Source organism: Cyanistes caeruleus, chromosome 7 (genome assembly GCF_971803275.1).
Source record: "Cyanistes caeruleus chromosome 7, bCyaCae1.hap1.1, whole genome shotgun sequence".
Taxonomy (NCBI): Eukaryota; Metazoa; Chordata; class Aves; order Passeriformes; family Paridae; genus Cyanistes; species Cyanistes caeruleus.
This window is the reverse complement of record NC_141707.1, coordinates 12,992,863-13,013,073: the sequence shown is the minus strand read 5'-3', so window position 1 is coordinate 13,013,073 and position 20,211 is coordinate 12,992,863. Positions and strand designations below refer to the sequence as shown.

The 20,211-nt window shown below is 36.7% G+C and overlaps 1 protein-coding gene across 1 annotated transcript in view; it reads right to left on the bottom strand.

The window, feature by feature from the left end:
- Window positions 1-20,211, bottom strand: part of SLC39A10 (solute carrier family 39 member 10) — a 170,994-nt gene that overhangs the window by 117,929 nt on the left and 32,854 nt on the right. Inside the window, exon 5 of the mRNA XM_086897126.1 lies at window positions 374-476. The gene's annotated coding sequence lies outside the window, so the exon portion shown is untranslated. The remainder of the gene's footprint in view (window positions 1-373; window positions 477-20,211) is intronic.

Sequence of the window (20,211 nt, the reverse complement as noted above, 5' to 3'; positions counted from 1 at the left end):
ATGGTACCTCAGGAGACAGACACTGCCATTATATTATAGCTTCTTAATTCTGCTAGTTTCCACAGAGTTTCATGTTTATTGTCCAAAGAGAATTTAGAAAAAGAGTATTTATGAAACATATACTCATATTTATAAGCTTATTAATGAGAATTTAGGAACAGCATGCTCTGGGATTTCAAATACTTGAGTGGTAACAAGAAAAAAGGTAATAATAAATCAGTAAAGGTCTCCTCTGCTGGCTTCCTGTTTCCTGGCAATACTCCTGTGTTGGATATTTGGAAATTGCATCAATTTTATTTTATTTTTTTAATGTAAGATCTTCCTACTCATTCTTGTTTTCTACTGCAGAAGGTATTACATGAAAGCAGCTTACCTCTCCTCTCTTCTGTTTCCATCCCACATCTTGTTTAATGCTCAATTCCATCTTCCTTCCACAGGGTGATTCTGGGCACCACAGGTTGTCATTTTCCCTGGTACTAGCAACAGAAAGGCAAATATGATGCCAGTGACTCAGACCTGCATGGCTGGTACCTCACTCAGTGAGATGTGGTGCAGGAAAGGACCTGCCATCCCCATCCCCTGCTTAGTAGGCACTGCCTCCCTCAGTAGTACCTCTACTCTCAATTTCCTGCAATAGCTTGTGAATTCTCCTTTCTTGCTACCAGTCCTTCTGAATAATATCTAAGTTAACCTACTTCAGATTTTCTCCTGTGAGCTTAAAGTTTCATGCTAATTTAGCAAAGGGGGTTTGCAGGCAAAATTGATTTGTTCAGTGTTACAGAAGCATTCTTTGGATTAGCAAAGAAATTAATTGAAGCCCACTGAATAGCAGGCTACAGTAAAACATCCCTTCTCTCTTCATTGGCTACCTTAAACTCCTGTTTGGATTTTCACATTTCAGGTTTCCTATTTCTGATTCTGACAATGAACTGGGGTAAAATCGGTTGAGAGCTGCAATAAAGAACTCGCATTTCTGGACTCAAGGATAAAAGTTGCTCCCTGGTACCTACAAAGCATGGAGCTGCTGGACTGTACTGATCTTAAGATGCCTAGTTTCTATCTTAACTTCTTCCTAGTTAAGATGCCTTAACACTGCCTAGTTTCATGTTCTCACTTTACTTCTGGATGTACTGCAATGTAATGTTACAGAAAGCTGGCCTGAAGCATAATGACATTAGTTTCAGAACTGCCAAGCAGCAAGTGACTCAGGGCTCTGCCAGAAAAGGTAAATGATGGGAAACGGTGTTTCACAGCAAAGGTAACAACTACCAAAACTTGCTAACACAAAGCATTAGTCTTTTCAGCTCATTGACAAGCCCATCACCATATCAATGCATCAAGCCAAAGTTTTAATTCACTCAGAATGTATCTGAATGAAGAGAACACCAGTAAACACATCTAAACGGGTTAAATCAAGTGTAGCAAGACAGGGAACCTTAGGAAGGCTGCTAAGAGATAGAGTAATCTCTCTGTCACAAGCCTGGTATTGTTATCAAGATTCGTGTCACAGCCCATAACCCACCAGCTGAGACTGATGAAATACCACCATCTACTGGTCTTCTCATCACAGAATTCTTTCAGCCCTTCATCAGTTCCACATAGCCCCAAAGTTTTCTGGTTTAGTACTGGAATTCATGAGTAAGGCCATCTTCCCTCAGAAGCCCCTGCAGCAGTGCCTGCTGTTACTTTGCTGTCTCCGCAAACGTGGCTCAGCTAATGATGCACCGGTCCTGGGCGAAGATAGCAGCGCTGCTCATGCCCACATGGCAAAGTGGAGCTCCAGGTGCCCCTGCAGGGACTGCCTTTCAGCTCTGACACTGTCTCTGCAGAGGGCAGCTTGCACTGCCACCCAGGCTGGGGGGAAAAGGGGCTATGGGCACAGGAGTGGGCAAGTTCAGGATAACCTCCTCTGTTGTCCTCCATTTCCCTTATCTCCAATCAGTTTTTAATCTCACTGGTACAAACCCTGCTTTCATCTATAGGTGCCTGTAATCACTGAGCTTTCTGTTGCCCTCCCCTCATTTTTTCCAGTGGGTTGCCTATTCCTTCCTTCCTAGAAAAAAATTAGAATCAACATTGTTGATTCAGCTGGATTTTGGTGAATCAAAAGGTACAGAATCCCATCAAAGTCTAAATATTTTGCCTTTTATGGAATCTAGACAAGTATTTGGTGAGTGGCAATAAGTTTGTGGTAATATTACATATTCAGTTAAAAATATGAATCAGTTATTCTCAAGAGAGGTTTTTTTAATAATTTATAATGATGAAATTATAGGAAAAAGGTAAGAATTTGATACACTTCAAGAGTATTTAAAAATGTGAGTGAAAGCAAAATCTTGCAACTCTTCTGCCCAGCTATCACTATGAAAGCCCAGGACAGAGGGGCTGACTGAAAATACTTTGGTCCAGATAAAAATCCACAAATCCACAAGACCTACAAAAACATGTAGGAGCCTTCCTTCCTAGCGACTGAAAGCCTACAAACATCCATGTAGTACAAAGAGGAGAAATTTATATTTGGTCTCAGCCATACTCTGGCTCTTAAATGTATTTTATGACAATTATTGAGCATGACTGCAGTTATTATACTTCTAGGTGTTGAAGCAACATCCCATGATTAGTTTTTAATATTATTTTGTGATTGAATACTTGAAGTCAGCAATAGCCTTGTTCTACTCGTAATTTCTTTTATTGCATTATTTTCCCATATAATATAGAAGGTTCATTAAGAAAGCAGCAAGCTGAAGGATATTACTGAAAGCCCATACTTAAAGGAAAAGTACATAGTCAATACAAACATATTAATTGGTGTACATCACACAACAATGATTCCTTCACTAATATGTTAAAGTTTTATGAGCCATTTTCCTTCTGTTTCTGTGGAAAGGCATTAATAATCAGTCAGCTGATCTAGGGTACACCTATACCATATACCTTGTGTATTGACTGCCTGGGTCTAAGGATATCAGCAGAGCAGGAGATATTTATAGCTTTGCATGCACCAGACAACCAAACATTGCTAAAAGTAACTCTAAAACAAGGTGAGATAATCAGATTTATCATGAGGTTGAAAGCATAAAGAGAGGGACCATATATATTAGATATTGTCTCCTTTACAAAGGAAAGATGGATTAATAAAAGCTATTAAAAACTTGAATTAATGCATATTTTATAGACTCTACAGCATTAAGGGGAAGATTAAACTTAAAGGTGGCCATTTCAGGCTTTACACAGCATTTTATAAATTCATTTCCATCCCTTGAAGTAATGTGAGTGTAATGCCAGCAGAGCAATTATGTTACCAGAATGAAGTAACCATCTATAGCAGCTATGCTTGAGATGCAAAACTGCAGAGACACCTTCACATTCAAATTCACTGTTTTTACACCATACAAAGAAAATAATATATTTTTATAGGACATACTTTTTTGTTTTCATTAAGTTTTTACCATTATGGTAGATTTCAGGAGGCATTTAAAACTCTCAGACAAAGTATTATCAAGACTGAGGGAATAACTGGATTAGTTACTATGATTTGATTGAGTGAATTTGAAAGAATCAGACACAAAACCTACTGAAGCTAAACGGAAGAGTTGTACTGTCTGAAAAATGTAACTTTACATAAAAATCACTCAAATTCACAGAACTAAAGCCTGTTCCCATATTTCTGAGCCTTGGGATCCCCTGTGTTCTGTGTTTGAAAGTAGAATCTGTACTGGCAAGTAACCAGAAACAGTATGGGAGAGTCAAGGGATCCTGAGGGGCAGAAAGCCCAAGCCAGCCCCAGAAGCCTCTTGTTGGAAAATCAAGGACTGAGTGAAAGAAACAAAATTGAAGAAAAAAATTTGAAGAGGAATGTTGTAAAGAAAATTTAATTTAAGTGATGCACAAATAGAGAAGTATAATGTATCTGCATTCAATATATTTGGCAGATCACACCAAAGAGAGCAAAGAGACTTGGTCAGTTTTCTGTCTCCAAATGAGAGCTACATAAAAATCTTCACATTTATCAGTTTATCATAAGAAAGAACTTTTTTTTTATTATGGAAACTTACTTAAAAGGTGTAGTCTGTCTATAGGTGGACAAAATTGGTTAAAATGATTAAAAGTTTACAGACTGGGAGAAAATACATGTTAATTACCAAATGGTTTTAGAAAGAAAACTAGGTTGGTATAGTTGAAAAGTGAAATCAATGCTATAATTTGGAAGATGATGTTTAGATTTAAAGAAACAAAATTCTATTTCTACACAAATACAGGGAAGATAGATATAAAACAGAAAGACCAACATCCGTGATGAACTTGCTAACAGCATAAATTCTAAAACTGTCTTCTTTCAAACACGCCAGAGAGTCTGTAGGGCCAATACATGTTTACAGTAAGAAAGATGTCCAAAAGAATGAATTTTTTCTCCTACACTTCTTGAAAATGAATTCAGTTAAGCTATACCACAAATGTCCTTTATGATGGACATGTCAGAAAGACCATCTCAAATCCAAGTATCAGTGGAATAGAATTAAAAACAGATTGGTAAAATGAATAATCAGCAAATCCCCAAGACCAAACGATATTCAGTAAGATGTTCTAGAGGCAGTCAGGTATGAAATTACTATCATGTGGTGATATGTAATCTTTTGCTTATAAGTACCTTGGTGCCAGAAAAATAGAGGTGGCTGATGTAATACCAAGATTTCAAGACAGTTCTTAGGGGATTTGGAGAACTACAGACTAGTAAACCAGCTACAAGGACTTTTAGAATGATCTCAGATAAGATCAGATAAGATAATGTTCTAAAAGGCCACATAAAATTTAATGTACAAAAATCTAAAATGATATAAATTGGAAAACAATTGCAACTTTAGACAGTTAGGCCTTTGAATTTGCATTACATTTTTCATGCCTACTTTTTGTGAAGATTTCAGAAAGGTCTCATTCTATTTCTGATGCTAACCACAGTTTTTGAAACTGAGAAATTAAACCATAGGTTTTAGCAGTCCCTGATATGTGTTGCATAAACCCCAAATTTGGAACCAAAACTAAATTTAGAGATAAACTGTCCAACATGGAATTGAAAAGAATAATTCCATTTCTATCCTTATTTAAATTCCAATAAATTTTAGCCAACTAAGAAAAAAATTAACCACTGGATCTTTATGCAATTGACTAAGTCATATCCCTTGTAATCCAGAGTCCGGTTGTATTTTATATCTTTGATTAAGTAAAAGGCTTATTTTCATCATTTGCGGTCCTTAACCTCAGTCTTTTTATACTGTGTGCTGTAAAAACCAAATATGCAAAATTAATTTCCTTATCTGGATGTAATTCAGGGGCCAGGAGTGGTTTAACTCTTCAGATTATTTACCAGTGAACTAATTTTTCCTTTTGTTAATGAAATAATAATACACAGCTCTGGCTGGTAACCTGACTGTGTCAGCCGTCTCAGCCAGCAAGGGCGTGAAAACTTTCCTGCTGAGTTTTGAGTTCTGTGAGTGATGGGTGGGAACCACTTCAGTGGGTGAGAAAATTTTCCTATTCCAAGCACTACATAGGCCAGTAAAGAATATTTTCTTTGCACTAGGTGGAGGGGAAGACTTAATTGCCTAGAACAGAGACTGCCAGGTATTTTAGAGATGTTTTGTAAAAAATACTTGCAAATGCTGTCCAGAAGAGATAGATAGCAGAGAGAACAGGTAGATTTTTATGATGACCAGGTTGTACACTGTTTCCTGCATGGATTTTTCTTATCTACAGAGGAATTACACCATGATATGCTTAGATACACACAGAAGAAGATAAAAAAGGCAGTTTGGCCCAGTGAGGTGTGCAGAGTACACTGTGGTCCCCTCCTAACTCACCGCTGGTGAATAAAGCTCTGCACCATCCCATGCAAAGGCCATGGAAACAGTACCTCCAAAACCATAACAAATAATGAGAAATTTAAAAAATGGTGGAATAAGGAACTAACAAAAACCTGTCTTCATAGGAAAACGTGCTCTCACCTGTAATCTTTTTTTAAAAAAATTATATCTTCCCTGACATGGGAGAAGTGATTTTAGAAGTATTTGAAGACAAAGATCTCTTTATCTACAACCAAAATGCCCTTCTCTCTGAAGTACAGTGTAGTAAGTGATTAACCAGCACTAGCAGCACAACACGGCTCTTAACGGTGGGAATTGGAGAACATAATCAGCAAATAATGCAAATTACTGCTAATCAAATAACTTAATTCATTGCTTATGATTAGTAAAGAATTCAATTCCATCTGCAAAGTGCTGCCTGTAAGAAATTCAGCCCAAGAATATGCAGCTTGATCAGTAAAGTTTGTAAATAACTTTGCAGCTGAAGTGTGTTGTTCAACAAGTGAAGTTGTAGCTCAGTTGCCAAAGTACTTCAAAATATCCACAGCTGAGATGTGGAGGAGCTCATCTAGAGAGACAGGTGCCCGGATCTGTGACAAATTCAACTAAATTAGGAATGTATTCATCTTCACTATCAGTACATACAAATAGGAGTATAAATAATATCTCAGTCATTATTCTGCTCAGCTCAGCAAAATGTACCGCTCCATGACCTGCAAAGTATAATGTTAAATTAATGAATGCATCTCAGTCGAGACACAGAGAGTCTGGTCATTAACTTATCACCCTGGTGGCCATGGTGTTTGGGAAGTTATGAGAGTGGGCTGTGCCTACAGGACAACACACTTGCTGGGGAATAGTACTGAACTAGGAAAACATGCGACTGCAATTTATTTTCACTTCCGTAGTTTCCTGCATTACTAACAGCATACAAAGTCCTCTGCAGGATTGAAATAATATCCTCCAGGGATGCATCACGAGGCTGTTGCTTATGATCTTTTAGGGCAGCTCTTTTCTGTTTGGGATAAGACCTGGAGTTGAAGTATCATGTGTTGAGGTACCTTCCAGCTGCATTGACTTGTGATGTGGTATTTTATGTTTGAGCTTGAGCTACAATACCTGCAGTTATGCCAGGGATAGTTTCTGTTATTTTCCTTTATCTTTCCTTTATCTTGAGTTGGAGGTGACTCTACAGTGGTGGGTTGTGCTTTCATATTCAGCCCTAGTGCTGCTCAAACTGGCCTGCGTAGTTAACCCCTGAATTTTGCTGTCAGCAAAACAATGAGTTAAACTGGAAATTAATGTGCCTGAAGAAAAATGCCCTTTCCTTTCCAGCTGTCTTTCAACCAGACAAGAGTCCTGCTCTTGTTTGGTGCTCAGTGACATGAACAGCTTTGGGAAGGGGCAGTAGAAAGACAGGAGTGTGGAACTAAGTCATTAGTGTGGAGCAGGATTTGCTGGTGCTTCTTCTGCAAGAGATGCATGAGGCACCATGGCCTCACCAAATACTGAGTCTCGAGAAGTCAGATCACAGTCTGAGCTCTCTATAGACATGCTCACAAAAGCTACAATCTCAGTGGTGGCCAAAGTCAACCAAGAACCTGGAACTATCGCTCTGCCTGCAGATCAACAAACCACAAGCACATCCTTAGTAATATTTATTTGCAAGACACTTGTAAGGACAAAACCTGTATTAATGTATACTGAAATTTGGAGAGCTGAGAACACAAGTGTTAGGTCACACTTTCAACACACTTTCAGTGACTGCTAAGCATAGATGCCTAACACCTGAAAATACAGCATGGTAGAAGATAAATAAAAGTTGTGATACATATGCACTTTACATCATATGCAAATAATGCTTGCTCTGATATAAGTAACACCCAAATGCCTGCAAGCTAAGCAAACACTAACACTAGATCTGAGTTAAAATTATTTTTCTGTTGGTTTCTTCATACAATCCACTCAAGCCTGGAATGAAAGTGACATGTTGCTCTCTAAGATGCTCTAATTAAAAGTTCAATTCATATTTTGTTTCTTATTTTCATACCAAATTGACTTTTTAGAAGACATTAACATGGCAAATATGTCCTGAAGTACAGAAAGCAAATGTGGCATAAAGTCTTGCATAAACTCTAGGAATAAACATTTTAATAAGTCAATTGGTGATTGAAAATGCTTCCTTTGTTGACTCTAATTTACTAAGAGCACAGTAACTGGAAAGCCTTCGTACTTCACAGGAGGAGAAGAATTCCTTAAGATTAAGATGGTCACATACATTCATCCATCACCATACTTTAATACCTCATTGAGCCAAGGCATAGATGGTCAGAAGAGTGGTTCACAATTCCTAATTTTACAGAACTAAATGCTTTTTAAGTAAAATAAAATCATCTCTGTTTCATAGGGAAGTACAGTCCACATCAGAAAATCATATACCTCTTCTCTCTAGTTTTCAATTTCTTGGCTTTAGCAACTACTAGGGTCTAACAACATGGTGTATCACAAGTATGAAGTCAAAGTACGTTATTTATGAAGTTGTAACTTGCTTCAAGTGAAATTTATTAATTTCATAACTTTGCAGGGAAACAAATAGTTAGTCCTTGGCCAAATGCATGCATTTCATAGCCCATTGGAGAGTGATGGTTATCAGCAATTTAATATTAAGCTGTCCTGCTTAGTCCTGCACTGAATGACAAAATGACCATTGCCTTCACTGGGCTGAAGAACAAGGCAGGGAAGAAAGATGCACTCAGCTGCTTCTACAAAGCTGTAGTTGACCACAGCATTGAACATCCAACATTACTTGAGGAAGAAGTAGCCTTAAAGCTTAGTGTCCACTAACCTGATAACCAATCCATCTCATCAATCTTCCCTATGTGCGCTCAGTCTCAATCTCTAAATTCTTTGGGTATAACTTAATTTTTTATTCAATTATTTTGTGAAGCATAGAAGTCTACCCAATAAAGCAGAATAATCCCAAATAAATCTCCATTTTCATCATGAATGCAGATCAAATAAATTTTAGTGATTGAAAAGTCTGCTTGGTGAAAATTTTGACATTATCATTAACTGTGTTTATTTCACGAGTTTGCTGTAATGGGACTCCTGGCACTCAAATAGTTATAGAGGAGTGACAACAGAGATCTGCACATAAAAAGATTAGCTTTGCCTAGAAAATGTGCTAAAAAGAGCTGGGGATTGATGGAAAGGGCATTTTATAGCCCAGATCCTGCAGTGAACTACAAGTTCAAAACTATTCTATTATCTGAACTATGGCATTTTCTGCTACTAATGGTACAATCAAAAGTTCAGTCTAATGAACTATTTGAACAAGCTTTGACAGAGGATGTCATACTGCAAAGGTTTTAAATCAGCATGTACAATATTTTATAGGATAACCATGCATCTGCTTAGCAAATGTATTGAGGTACATACAAATACATACAGTATTTGTTATGTGATACAGAGCCTGCTAAAATAAAACACAAGAGACGTGGTCATGGAAGGGAATCCATGTTATGCTTTCAATTTACAACTGGGAACAGTGGGACTGGGAACAGCGGGACTGGGAACAGCTGGGATTGTCTGTCTAATTGATTTGAATGTGCATTCAGCTTGTTGTTTAGATCATCAAGCTGGTTATGTAAATGAGCTTCCTATGGAAGATGATGAGTACAGGTTTTTTTATTTCCCTTGGGTTCTCATGTGGTGTAATGATGATAAAAAAAAATTCACCAGAAAAATAGCAGCAGATTTTAAGACAACCATTCTCCTCTGATGATGGACAGCACTATTAGATAGTCTGATTTACACAGAGCAGGAGGAATTGGGAAAGATTTTTCAGTGTTGTAAAATGCAGAAAAAAAAAAGAAATGTTTTTGATACAGATAAAGCTCTGTAGATCCTCAACTAGGAATTAACTCATTACACAGATTCTGCACCATTGTGAACAGTACAGGAATCTACCTTGGTTTTGGATCAAGGTGCATCAAGGGATCCTGGAGGAGTAGCACCAGGCCTGCACCTTCACTAAGTGCAAGAGCAGTTTAGGGCCATGAATTCGGTTTAGAAATTCAACAGTAACTTGGTAACCTTTCAAGTGCTACAAAGAAGCTTTACAAGCATTTCAGACATCACTCGAAGATGTCAGCTTTCCTAAAAAATTGTTTCACAATTAATTTTCTAATCTTCTATAACTGAAACTCCTAAATTGCATATTACTGGGAGAAAATAAAGGTCCACTTCCAAATGAATACAGTAAGAATTCTAGACAAAGTCTTCTGTAGATATTACACTCATAAACATGTTTGGTGCCATTAGCCTTTGGAATGTTAACTTTTGGGTTTGCAATTGTGACTAATAAATAGATTCTAATAGATTAGCATGGGAAATAAGGAATGTTTATTTAAAGATTAAAAGCAGGAAGATAAACAAATATTGAAATGGAATTATTTCAATAGTTTCCATCCTTTTAAAATTATAATAATTATAAAATAAAGCACATGTGGTATGCAATTACTTTGTATTTTTATTAGTCTTTGGACTTGAATAACCTTGGAAACCAAATTTTTTTTTTTTTAAAAAAATTATTTCAGTACTCAAATAAAATAACTTAAAATTTACATATCATTTGCGGGTTAGACATTGGCAGCTAACTTAATGACATTTTTTAGGACTAAGAACTGGAACCACATCAATTATGAAATTTGCATAGAAGTATTTTAGAAATCAGACTATAAGACTTATTCAGATACTGTCTTATTAATGTTCCTAGCAGACTGTAATTCTAGAAGTGTATGTTGCAGTTTGAATAGCAAGGTGAATATGCAGAAGTGACATTAGAAATTAAAGAATGAATATAGTAATCAGGAATTGCCTAGTTGAATTGATTGTCATTAACTTTGCTTTTTACATGTAGACCAGAAAAGAATGTAGCTTTCAAATAATTCAACCATTTCAGAAGATTCCTGTCATTGTTGAGTGCAAGTCTCCTGCTCTTTTTCTGGACATAAAATCAGTGGGTAGGTAGTCTAAATACTGTGGCTTATGAATCAGGCATAGTTTTCTTTCATTTATACAAAAAGCAGTTTTGCTAAACAAAACAATTTAGTTGCTTCTGAGGTAGACAACTTTCCTTTTAAATCACAAGAGCTTTCCACCTCTTTAAACATTAGCTTCCTTATTTTGGAATTTTAAATAATTTCTCTTCCAAGCTGGTCTGGGAAAAAAATCACAAGTTTCAGTAGAGTGGAGCAATGTCTATTATTTACAGTACAATGAAACTTATCCTTGGACAATAAAGAGCTCAGATATTTGATAGAAGTTTATTTGTATATTTCTTTAATATATTAAAAGAGCTATTATAATAGAGATATAAAAATATATGCACAAGCATGAATGCACACAGGACTTGTGATTTCCTATTTGAGGCCTCTCTGGCCTCTGAACCATCACAGAGATTTATCTGCCAAAGAGCCTTCATGGTTTGGTTACCTGTGGCTATCCAGCACGTATTTTTGTGAATATTTAATTTTGCATATTCACCCTTCATGTAAGACTTTAAAGTTTGTGCATGCTTTGAGCTTCATTTTTTCTGGTACTATCAATGGGCAGAATCCAGTCTTTTGAGGAGTCTCAGAGGTAATTTCCATCTGAAACTATTGCTATTCAATGGCCATATAAGTGAGGAGGCCAGAGATCACTCCACTGCTACTGAGCTCATGCCAGTCAGGAGTACTACAGATGTTTATTCTATCAGCAGATGGAAACTTCATGGGTCATTTTGCCTCCTTCCCAACGGTAAATGTCAGTTTGTCTGAGACTTAAAAACTTGCTTTCTTGTCACCAGGTCAAAACGCTGACCTAATCAGTAACAGCAACATTTTAGGTTAGACATGGGGGAATCTTTTGATACATTAGCTGCTGAGTCAAGCATATGCCCATGAAAATGTGTTCTTTCCCCTTTGAGACTCAGGTTCCATCTCGCATGTTTGATATCGAGGCTGTTATTTTTAGCAGACATCATGTCATTTTTACCTTTGAGAGCAGTTTTAATGGACCATGGATGAGCCATCAGAAAAAAATAAATTGACTCTAACCTGGATTCTACGCTACATAAGGTACATCATGAACAACTCTGCACTAATGCATTTTAAAATTCAGACTGGTGTACCCATTAATTATGTTCAACAGAAGTGTGAGAGTATTCCTCCTTTAATTTATCAGCACAGCATTAAAAGCACATTGCAGAGACAAGTTATTTTTTCCATAATCTACAAAAATCAGAAAACTTATAATACTCACAGCTCAGGGTTCAGACTGGTTAGTTGACTGTAACTAAGCAGGTGAAGCTACAGCCCAAAAATCTTCCCATGTTCAATACATTGCCAGAACTCATTGGACATTGTAAGTGCAGTTCTACGTATGTTGTTATGCTTGAGTGTGTCATGTGTAGGATAAAAAGGAGAAAACTGATAAAGAGAGGTTTAAGATCCACTTCACCTGATTTTCAGATTGCTCAGAAATTGAAAATACTGAAATTACCAAGCCATTAACATGCCTCCAGTCTACTTGGAGCAGCCAGTTGTTTGAAGTGAAACATGTTCTCTATGCTTATACAGCCCATAGTTTCCAGCCAAAGGTAAGATTAAAAGAAAAAAAAAGAAAAGAATTGAACACTTTTTTTCTATTAAAGCCACTTACAGCACTACTTTTCATAACTGAGATCCTTATTTTATGCACATGTCCTCCTGACCTGAAAGGGCAATGAAGTTAAATTCATCATGTCTACAGAGTGTCAAACCATTGGAACACCTGTGTTAAAACCCATGCTTGCCCCACACTCTCTGCTAGGTTTCAAGTTCTAGTTTTAATTGTTGCTGATATAACACTATTTAACAAAGTTAAATCAAGTTGGTAAGGATTACTATCTTCTAAGTACTGGTCCATGCAAACAAGGTCCTCTGAAGTGGAATCACTTGATTCCATATTTTCAAAGAAGCTGTAATAAAGTTGCACTGTTGTGCCACATATCTGCTCTCTGATCCCAGGGCCTGAACGACATCCAGGCTTTATACAGGACAGTCACCTGGATTTGGTGGGTATGCAACTTCTGAAAGATGCACAGCTGCCTTTTTCTAGAGTAATTTTATTATCATCCCTGCCACTTTCCTGCTGCTGGATCTTGGAAAAGTGACTCCCCTATCTGTACCTCATTTTCCCCATTTCTGATAGTGGAATATTGTCATTAATTGGTACAGCCTTGGGGATCCTGCAATTCATTGTCCAGGGCCGAAACAGTATCGCTTTTACTACTCTAAAGGAATTTATATTACTACATAGCTGATGCTGTACTGAGTTGTCCTCGTAATCCATTCTGTGATGTGAAGCAATTTCCTGATATGCAACTGAGAAATCAGCTTGAGTCCAGTCTTAAACCCTTAATGTCCTACTAATTAGGCAGTTACTTGTATGAAGAACTGTTCCTTAGAAAGAAAGGCTTATAGAACTAGGTTTTTATTGTATGGTATAAAATGTTGAAAGCATGCTTTTAATTATTCATGAAGGTCATGACTACTTATAATAAATACATGTATATCTGTATATACATAAAATAAGTTTTGGGAATCAAGTGTACAGTGGCCTCAAGTCCGTTTCAACTCTGCATGTTTAATCCCAGATGTACATTCACCTCAACTAGAAATTGCAACAAATATACACAGCTGGGTTGATAACAATCTGAGTATTACTGTTTTTTAAAGTGCTCCTCAAGAAATATTTTAGGAAAGTTCTTGTATGTGCCCTTACTTTAACTCCATTCTCTGTTTTACAACAGAATATTGTTTCACTTTCAAATATTGGAATTCTAATCCTTTGCCTCTTGAGACCCCGACTCATTGCAATTTCAGTGAATGAGTTTTTTGTTTTCTGAGACTTTTCCTCACATTATTTGGTTTCAAAACTCTGGTTTACAGGGCAATATTTTTGTATTTTTTTGTTATAATGTTGTCCCTGAAGAAATTTGATTGCGTTTTAGTTCAGACTCTGTGAAACTGACAACTGCTGATGTTCCAGTCTGAAGATCAAGGTACCTACGATTCTCAGAAGAAGATACATTTCCTAGGGCACTGAAGATTACATATCTATCAGAACTGAAATCAAAGGCATGGTAAGTGATAATATCTGGAATCTTTCTCAGATCCTGCAAAATACAATGCAACAAATCAACAAAGGGAGACTGGAATTTTTTTTCATTTGCTTCATCTCAGTGCATAAATGGAATTCTAGTTCTTTTGTGTTTTTGCTCAAATTATGGAAAAGCCAATCAACAAATTTCCAGAAATAATATTTTTCAGTTTTAGCGATTAGGGAATCTTTCGTGTTAATGTACTCCCTACATTGCCTGTTTTGTAATTAAGAGAACAGTGTATTTATGACAGTTTTGAAAATTCTATGAAATAAGCTTTTTTACAGTTTTGTCCCAGGAAAACATATCCAGTGTCTTTAAAGATCACCTAATCAGAAAGGGCATTGAGGACTTTGTTGGCTCTTGGAGTTAAATATCAAAATGAACACAGGACAGGGGAAAAACATGGATGATTATACTAAAAAGCGAAAAGAAGGACAAAACCAACTTAACAGATAAAGAAAATACACTGTAATTATTCAGTAGATACAAGACATTGTAATCTGCTCATTAGAAGGAAAGGCATCGTCAGTCACAATACCCAGAATCAGGATGCTGAGATATCCTTCTTCAGGACTAATAATTTCTAATTACTGGTAAATCAAATGAAGGGAAAATCAAATATTAGGTGGTTGCCCTGACTTTGAATGACTTAGTCTTTCTTGTAGTGAAGCAGAGTCCAAAAAAGTAGAGAAATCACATAGAACAAATGATGAAATCTCCATTCCAGCACTCTACAGGATATTTTAAATAACAAAGGTTCATCAGGAAGGAGCAGTCTCCAGCCTGGACAGAAAATGAGCCTGTGAAATTGTGAATATTATGAAGGTTCTCTTGGGGGTCTAACAGGTGTTGATATCCAGTGTCATAAATGCACTTGAAGCAATGAGAACATTAAGACAGTGTATACACCAACACTATAGTATAATGCTCAAAAAAGTACAGTTCTCAATCCACAGGGAATTGATTGACCTTTAAACACAAGAAAATAGAATTTAGAAGGAAAAGAGTAAAACTACTTTCAGTCAGTCCTTTCCTACCGGAATCAAATCACATATGAATGAGAGCTGATGGTAATCATTATAAATCAGGGTTACAAATCTCAGAAAAGCAGCAAAGAAAGAAAAAAAAAAAACACCTGGAAAGAAGCCTACAGGTAGCTGAATCAGTGAATATAAACCACATTTTTTAACAAAACAGTTCTAGCAGTAACTTTGTCCTACAACTAAAAATGGATAATAGAAATAAAAAATAAAGGGAATGTAAATTTATTTGTCAAAGGGCAAAATTTAAATATTTTCCATGAAATAAAAGTGTATAAAAACTGTAAATGTTAAAATGTATCATTTTAACAACAGATCCATTTCCAATTCAAAGGAAAAAATACCTCAGCTACATATAATTTACAATTGGACAGGAAAACCCTCAAAATATATACTGTAGTTTCTAAGGGAATCAGTTATGAAAGTCCAATTTGTATTTACATAAAATCTGAGAACAGATGATTAATTTGTCTTCTCTGTCCTTTTAAAATTCATTAGCCTAATAGGAACATTTGTAATATTTTGTAGAAGAACCAGAAGCCCAAAGTATTAATCAAACTTCCATGTGAAAGAAATCTTAGGCTGTGATTTCAGGTACTTGATATGTTGGCAACATGTGCCAGTGATTACTTTTAGGCTATCTTAGATCAAACTCTTGTTAGATTTTTTTAGAACTCTCTTGGTTACAAAGAATTCTAAATGTCAAAAATGTACCAGCTGTTCATGGCAAAAACCCAAAAGTGCCGTTTCTCCTTTTTGTTCAGAAGCCATGAGGAATCACGAGTCCACCTTTCTGATCTTCCCTGACAGGAATAAAATGACTTGCAGGAAACAACACGGTACTACACCTGCAACCCAAAACTGCTAATGAGTGATAACACCCCCAGGAGAACACTGCTGGTGCAAAGAGCAGAGGCAGGGGATTTACTACATTTCTGTAGCTCCTTTGCTTTGATTGAAACATAAGCTCAGTGGTGTGGCCAAAGGAAATTCGCATCTCAAAAGAACTGAGACGCATAGAAACCCAAGACAGTCCAAATACTGTGAAATAAATGTGCTCTCCAATACTAGAACAAAGAAGACGCTGCTCTTTGCCATGCTCTCACCCTCCCACCCTGCCTGTGAAATGTTAAAGTGTTCAACAGGAAACCAGTGCTCAGGTACCAAAAGATGTCACAATAGATAGCAGCTGTCTGTTCACTCATGGTCTATGAATGAGAAAATGGAAAGGCCCCACTGAGGATATGAAATCTCAGCACTTCCCTAAAATAGCTCCTAGTCTGCAGAGGTGAAATGAAATATTAGGTGATCGGTAAAACATGTAAATTATTAATTTTGGATCTAATTGACATTCACACTGTACAGTAGGTAAAATTTTCTCCCATCAGAGCAATTCCTACTGAATTTGGGTGGTAAATGTTTGGAGTTCTGCCTCCCAGTTAAATTCTTGCTTCTATTGAGGCCAGAATTAGCTATGATCTATGCAAATTGTGCTCTATTCTTCCATGCATTTTTCATTTAAGTTTTCAATTTTACTCACCCCATTAGACATTTTCTTTTTCTTTTTTTTTAAAGGAAGCTATCAAGAAATATTTACAAACAGCCACTTGTAACTGCACAACAAATGTCCCAAACTAAGTGTCTGAGCTATTTGTGAATGGGATTTGCTTCTCTTGGTTTTTGCTGTTCATACTCCTGTCCTCTCTTACTTTTTCCACTTACATATTAGAAACAGTCTTTGCAGGAATGAAAGAAACATTTACATGTTAATGTCAATGGGAAGTTTTTAACACCCATAAGAAATTAATCAGATTGAAAAAATATTAAGATTAATCTTAAATGTTTGCTTTTTCATTAATTAATTATTGCTGCAAGATCTGCCAGATGAAGACAACTACTGATTTCTAGTTTTTAAAAGTGGATGACAATATTTCATGTATCTACTGAAATTAACTCATTAAGTTTACTGCTTTCAAAGCCCTGTGAAGGATTTTAATTTCAAAATAATTTTAAAGAAAAAAATAATTCTCCAGCAAAATTAAAAGTTTTATGGGATATGCAAAATCATGAGGCTTTCATTTTCTATAATGCTGCCTAAATTTACCATTATTATCAGCACAATGCTCTGTAAGCTCTCTGAACAATTTCCTGCAGGAGTCCAAAGCCAGATAGATATGAAACTTTGAACTGTACTCTTATACATTTACAAAAGCAGACTCTAGCACCTAAAGAATTGACCAATCACTTTAAGTAGAAAATGTGTGGCTAGTCTTGGCTATTTTCTTATTTCTCAGATGACACATTTGCAGGGTCAGAGTTTTCATGAGCTATTAGTAGTAGGTGTATGGACATGGTGCATACTGAGATCACCTCTGCAAAGTGCTGCAAGTTTTACAGCTGCTCAACCAATTTTCCTTTTGGATAGATGGATAGATATTCCCCTTCTATAAACACTACTCTGAGACTCCACCTGCAAACCAGCTCATGATCTGTAAGAGATCAGAAGAGACCTTCTTGGGCTGTACGGACTCAAGAAACAAACATTTAAAACTTTCAGAAACTTATTCTGAGTCTCCATGCCTGCAATCTGTTTTTATGTGAGTATATAATAGTATATATAGTATATAATAGTAGAGGGAACATGAAGATGAGCTTGGGATGGCAAAAATAAGGGTGAGACGCCTGTGTCTTAGTGTGAAGTGCCAGTCTGTTAGCTACTGATAGAAGTTCAGATGAGAAAGGTATTATCAAAGTTACTGATAATAAGGTTACTATGTCAGATCCTGGGAGAGGTTAGCATCTGCTAGTCATCCCCAAGGATGAAAGAAAATGTTTCTCTGTGTATAATCAAAGGTGTAATTTGTAAAATTCACTGAAAATCTTCGAAGATGCTGTAACAGCAAAAAGTATTACAGCACCAGCTCACCTTCTTGCTTCAAAACAGGATTCTATCACATTCATATTACAGTTATTTGTACATCTCTGAACTTTCTCTGTGTTATTTGCACTTTCTGTGATCTTATTTCCACTTCCTTTGACAAAGTAGGAAGATTCCTTCAACTATAAAAGATGTTTTGGGATTTTTTTTTTAAAAAAAATTATTTATTAATAAATAATTTTTTTTTATTTTGGCAAAAGGTTGTAGGAATTCTGAGAATAATTTAGAACTCATTGTTTTGTTATCTTTTGCTTTAGTCAAAAGCTGAAAGCATTTCTACAATTACATGGGCTCTCGAGAAAGTCTGAGCTTAACTGCCACATTATTTTACTTATTTTTGTTTTATCCAGCTTTGCAAATATTTTCTTGTGTCTAAACAAAGTAATAAGTAATAATGCCACAACAGGCCACCAGGATCCAATGCAAGTCACCTCAGCCTGAAAATAAATTTGTTGTCATGAGAAACAGACTTGTCATAAGCTAAAGAGGGATGCATACAATGCTATTTTAAAGATGTAGTGTTTGGCCCAGGGCAGCATACAAAATTCCATAAAGGAGGTTACAACCTCAACCCTACAACATCAATCACAGCACAGTACTGAGGTTGTGTGTGAGTTTTAGTAGCTCAGGTGCAATTTGTGAATCCATGCAGTTCTGTTCTACCCCAGATTTAGAGAGAAAACAAGTGAACATTCTTTGGGGAGAAATGTGGCAATGGCGTATGCATGTAAACATCTTGGATACAGTGAGCACTTAATTATGAGCTTGTCTTTTTGAACAAGTTACAACATGATATTCCTTCTTAGTACATGTTTTTTTCTTAAATTTTTTTGGTAAATTTTCATCTAGGCAAGGGAAAATATATTTTCAGTGAGATATGCATTCTCTTCAGCTTCACACGTTTTTAAGCAACTGTGATGCCATAATAAGGCACTAACACAGCAGCATGCTCTGCATACCAATGGCTGCATTTCTCATGCAGCCTCACTTCTGCCCAGTGGAACTTTCTTCAGAAAAAAGCAATGCAAATTATTGCATTTGCTGCTGGGTTATATAACAGAACTTCACACAAATGAATAAAGAAAACAATAACATTTTTCCTCAGTCTTTACAAAACTATCAGCATGCCACCTGTATTTTGGAAGAGAATACAGGATTGAAGACAGAGAATCTTTTTTTTTCTTACATACTCCTTAGCTGAATGTGCCTTTCACAGAGGAAAATATTCTTTGGTCAAGAAAGGAATAAATCCTTGTTTTTCCTGGCAGAGTAGGAACAGCTGACCTGCTGCTTCGGTACACTCATCCTAATAAGTGGTCTGGACAGCAGCACAACTTCCCACTTTTTGGGCACATTTAGAAACTAGCGCAGGGCAGACCTGCTGATGTCTCTGTGAAGCACTTCATCTGTCAAGATGGAGCTCAAGTTCAGCTCCCCAGGGTCATGTCTTCTAAACCCAGTTAAGCTCAACTGTGAAGTAATGTCATTGAATCAATGCAAGTGACCAGGCATCTGATAAGGCAACACTGATGCTTCTCTGCTCTGTTGGATGCCTCACACATGCCAGCACAGGGCCTGGCATGAATGTCTCCTCTTTGCAGACTTCTAATGGAAAACAAATCTAACCTTTCTTTTCTGAACATAAAATTTATTCCTGTCAGAGAAACAAGGGAAGTTTTGGGAACTGGAGGGTTCTTTGCAGAAGAGAGGTGAGGCAGAGGTTATGATCTCCCCAAGATTCAAACTCCTTCAGATTCAAAGTCTGGATTCTGGGCAATGTAGGAGACACCACAACCTCTATACTTTAAGAGAATTTGGTTTCATACCCGCATAATGGAATTTTAATAGGCAACATGCTTCTTGCAATGCCATCTCTTTATGACCAGTGACTGGTACTGCTAAATGTGTCTGAGAGGAAAAGATAATAAGGAGCCTCGAGACTCTTGCACGATGTATTTTCCCAGTAGGTAACAATTTATATCTGAAAAAGCCTCTGCATTAAATGTGGCAAAATGATCTTTTAAGTTCAACCAAACCCGGGGTTTTTGAATGGCAGCCTTGTTTATTGCAGTAGCAGCCCAGTGCCACACTTGAAGGGTTGGAGGTTAAATGGAACAGACTCAGCCCAGCTCAGCTCCAAGGATGTTGTTTACAAGCAGAAACAACAAAGCCACCCTAATAAGA